Genomic DNA, 5007 nt, shown 5'->3' on the forward strand with positions numbered 1-5007 from the left:
TACCAAAGTCATTGTGCTTAAATTGGTTACTGGAAAATTTCTGTAATTGATCCCGATGCATTATGGATTTCGGTCTGTGCTATGCTGAGGCATTTCGAAAATAGAAAAATTTCACCGTAGTTTGATCCCTTGATATTTGGTAATTTTAACAGAAAATTGCAATTTTTTTTTTTTTTTGCTAATATACCTAAATGCATTTCGTCCAGATGTTATGGTTAGGGAATATTGTCTGAAGCTGGTTCATTTTAGAGGGGAGAAGCACGTCTCACGATTCGCGTGTAGCCTTACAGTAAGCAGCACATGCGGTACACTGTAGGCATAACCTAAGGTTCTTTGCATCATCCCATCGGTCTCTAGCCGCAGGCAACCCCTTTCTTTTCCTTTTACTGTACCATTTTACTTTCCACCACCACCTGACAATTGATTCATAGTGCAACTGCAAGGTTTTCCTCGTTACATCTTGCAACCCTTTTAACGGCCAATTTCCGTTCCAGCGCTGAATGTTCTTAGAGGTCGCAGCGCTTGGTCTTTGGCCTAAATTCTATTCTATTCTCTCATAGTTTATGGGATTTTACTGTTTGGTAGCCATGTCACACAATGTCCATTGAGCCTATTATTTTGAAGAATTTAGCTTTCGTTTTTCTTCTCAAATGCTTTGTCCTCAAATCAAGGTTTATTTTCTCTTGTGAATTGGGTGACATTATGATAAGTGGGAGATTCTACGAAAATTCTTAAGCTGCCCTCACATGTTGCTATTGGCGCAAAAATAGTGGAATACCGTGACGACGATGTAAGCATGTCCCATAATTCCTTAAAGCATCTGGAAAAGTCTGAAGATGGAAGACGAAGCTAAGGGTTTGGTGTCACCGTTAGTGATTAAAAAGCTATCAGGTTTCTCAGTTAAGTCTAGGAAGTACATCAGAGGCGTCAATGAACCATTCCTGAATGACCTCAGTCTCATTATAGGTTACATTACATAAGTTTTTCTGTTACTGGTGTTGTAACTTCAGTTAAATATATAGATATGCCTTTTAAAAGTTTCTTGTAAAAACGCCCTCTTAAGAATGACCTCTAATATCTTCTGTGTTAGATAAATTATCCGTGCAATAGTAAAAGCATAGATGAGTCAAGTCTAGGTATACTACCTAGAATATGGAAAGCAAGTGCCAGCAAATGTGCTTGAGGTTCGTCCGGTTGACAATAAACTAGAATTAGGCTGTTAAAGGGCGAAGAGTTGATGAGGTGGTTTAGCTAAATTGAAAAGTTCACTGGATATATATTATAAATAAATACCGCTGGTAATTAAGGACCGGAAGACAGAGTTCGCGGTAGTCCACTGGATGTCACTTTTGTTGTGATAGTCTTACGCCGTCCTGAGATTTGGAATCTAGAGACAATGAAATTGGCCGTAGGACTAATATAGTTAATAGCTGTTAGCTACTAAGTACCATACATCGATATGGCAAGTATCCTTTGAACTTTTAACAATTTCTTTTTATTCAGACTAGTCTATCGTAGAAATGTTAACACGCATACGAAATTTACCACTCGATAAATTATAGTTTGAAAAATACCACAAATAAGAAAACAGTGGGTTCATGAGGACTGAAAAACACAAGAGTACAGTATCTGTTGGAATCAGGATGTCTTTGAATGTCAAAGCAGTTGTCGGCGTTTAACGATGAGTATGAAAGGGTGATATTGGAAAGAACTTTGAATTATAGGGTCAAATAATTAGAATCTTTATACATTTTGATGGCTTTCACCATCGGTTGATTTTGGAGGTATTAAGTTAAGTGTATATCTTAGTTTTACCAGACCGCTGAGCTGATTAACAGCTCTCCTAGGGCTGGCCCAAAGGATTAGATATTTTTACGTGACTAGGAACCAATTGGTCACCTAGCAACGGGACCTACAGTTTATTGTGGGATCCGAACCACACTATATCGAGAAATTAATTTCTATCACCAGAAATAAAATCCTCTGATTCCGGGTTGGCCGAGCCGGGATTCGAACCTCGGACCACCGGATTGGCAGCCGAGCGCGAAAACCACTAATCCAGCGAGGAACTGTCATTCTATAAGGCACGGTCTACCCAGAACGTGGTATAAGGTACGTTCCAAAGTTATAGAGGATATAAGGTCTTGTCACGCGCAGCTTAAACTAGGGTTAAGGATTAAACGGCTAGGTGCGTGACGTCACAATAACTACAGTCATTCCCCTTAACCTATAGCAATCCTGCCTTTACTTTTTTTTCTCTTTTTTTTTTCCTAAATACTCTTAAGCTATTCGATAATTAAAGTAATAGTCAGATGAATGTTCTTCATTCTACGATGTTAAAAAGAATAACCATAGAGATCATTAGAACATTTTCGCCAAATAACATTGAAATTATAGAAAACTTACCTTTGCTTTCTTCTTTTTTCCGTTATTAAATACCATTATCTGTTTCTGAAGGAAAATAATAGTCAGAATAAAAATTATATTTAACTATCTATTATATATTTGGCAATGTGGGTGTGTATGTATGTATGTATGTATGACTGTTATGGGCGCCCGGGCCGTCGGTCTGACGGGACTGAGATTCGTAATGGAGATGGGATTCCACCCCGGGAAGGTCAAGACCTATGTTCGTGAGCCCGGAAACCCCAGGGAGCCCAGGCTCCCAAAATTTCTACTTCCCCCCCTCGGAAGGGTGAGAAGGGATTCCCTGAAACACAGCTGGTTCTGCCCGTGAAACGGGGCTGGCTATGCCCGTAGACTTAGTTACTTTACAAATTTCTGTATACATTTGGAAAAGAATACTATAGGGTACCTAAACATCAATGACATCAAAGAGGGTGGTTTTAGAAGAAGGTTGACAGAGAGAAAATGAGAGGGAGAGAAAGTGAGAGAGAGTAGACGGGGTGTTAGGGAGAAGAAAGAGGAAAAAAGACAGACAGACAGAGTTGGTATTACTGAGAAGAAAGAGGGTAAGAGAGAGTGATTGTTGGAGAGAGAGAGATAGAGAGAGTTGAGGGGGTGTTAGGTAGGAGAAAGATGGAAAAAGTGAGAGGGAGAGAGACAGACAGACACAGACAGAGAAGAGCGGTTGTTTGGAGACAGACAGACAGAGAGTTGGTATTAGTGAGAAGAAAGAGTGAGGGACAGTGATGGTTGGAGTCAGAGAAAAGAGCTTTCTCTTTTCTTTCTTTCCCATTTCAGTTTCAAGCGCTTTCAGTTCCCAGTCAGGTTGGCTTTTGCCATGACTATGAATAAAGCCCAGGGACTGTCTCTCAGAGTGGCTGGCATCAACTTGGAGCAACCTTGCTTTTCTCACGGGCAGCTTTATGTGGCGTGCTCAAGAGTGGGCTCTCCGGAACGCCTGATCATTTTGTCACCGGAGGGAAAAACAAAGAAAACAGTCTACCAAAAGGCTCTCCGGTGAATTGGAATCTCTCTGCCAACACCAAGAATTTTTCTTTCCATATATGATTATGATGCTTCATTTTGATATTCATTTTCAAGGATGTTTTTGTTTTGTCAGATTTGCATTCCTCACAATTCAGGTCGCGGTACTGTATTCAATTGTGGCTTGATTTATCTATTTTCTTTTCATAAACTATGCTCTGGGTTACACAGACCAATCTAGCTGGGACCCGCTCCAGCAAGTATTAAATAATCATGAGCATGTTCTAAAGAACATTCTAAACAATAATATAAATATATTTCTAAATTATACACATTTAACAAATCTCCATAAAATCACATTTTGCACATATGTAGGTATGTCGCTAACTTTTTCAACTTATTCACCGCTTTTCTGGAACTACTAATGTGTCTGTTTAAATCTCGAATTCTAAAATATGTATGGCATGGAACAAAGTATTTCGACCTCTGAAGTTATTTGGACGTGACTGCTAATTGTATCCGCTAATTTAATTATCGCTCCCTTTACTGCTGTTAAAACTTTCTTTCCCTCCATGGTGAGAATCAAGCTTCTTATCCATACACTTCCAATGATCAAGATCAAATAAATACTAGGTTTCATTAGTTTGCCCTCACTAAAGCTTATAGCACCAATCTGTGTCATCTTTCTTTGTTACTTTTGCTCCTAGATGTTCCAGTTGTGGAAACTTGCGAGCAATGAACCCGCCAACATATCGCAAACCCTATTCTTCTTCTTCTATGGAATCCTGGTCTTTGAAGTCATCACTTAGATCATCCTTATTAAATTCTGGTAAGCAAAATAAAATTGCTGATAAACCGGGTTCTTTCTGAAGGGAATTTACTTCATCTTGCTTGTCAGGGACGTGGGAAAATGAGGCGGATGTTACATTTTCACTGTTGCAGTTTTAAACGTTCTTCTTTGAGCTTACAAGTGTGCTGTCTTTTCCTAAAAGGTGGCCTCTGAGAAGATGCTTAAATGCAGCTGGTGATGAGTGCAGATCGTACGCTCCCATTTTGACTTTTGCAACAGAAAGTGCCCCAGCCCAACCTGATTCAGTCTTTAATTTAGAGTATACGTCATGCAAAGTTTTTATTTTGCCATTTTCAGCAAGTTAGACAAAAGATAGAGCACTATACTTTTCATCACTTTCCTATCTCTAGCGGTTTTATACATGTCTTGAAAGATTGTCATGCATTTACAGGTTTAGTCACGTAATCATTTCTTTATGATTTTCTATCTGTTGGCAGTCGAGAATAAAACAGATCAAACTACCTATCAACAGGCCGAATGAAATGACTTGTAATTTACCAGCCCTTCTCTTCAAATTTCCTTGGTTGCCGAAGTGATCAAAAGATATATAGGTACTTTTGGACAGCTGTTTCACGGCAAGTTTAACTTTCATTCGTTGCATACCTATCATAACACTGATATATTTTTTCGGAAAGTTTATAAGCTGTCCGAAGATCACTTTATTCCTCTTTATTAGCTCTCTAACTGGACCATTGTGAGCGTAAGTACTACGTACAGTTGCCTTAAAGAATTCCTTTGCCCCATTCCCTTATGTTTTATGATAATTG

Source organism: Macrobrachium nipponense, chromosome 1, assembly GCF_015104395.2.
Source record: "Macrobrachium nipponense isolate FS-2020 chromosome 1, ASM1510439v2, whole genome shotgun sequence".
Lineage (NCBI taxonomy): Eukaryota > Metazoa > Arthropoda > Malacostraca > Decapoda > Palaemonidae > Macrobrachium > Macrobrachium nipponense.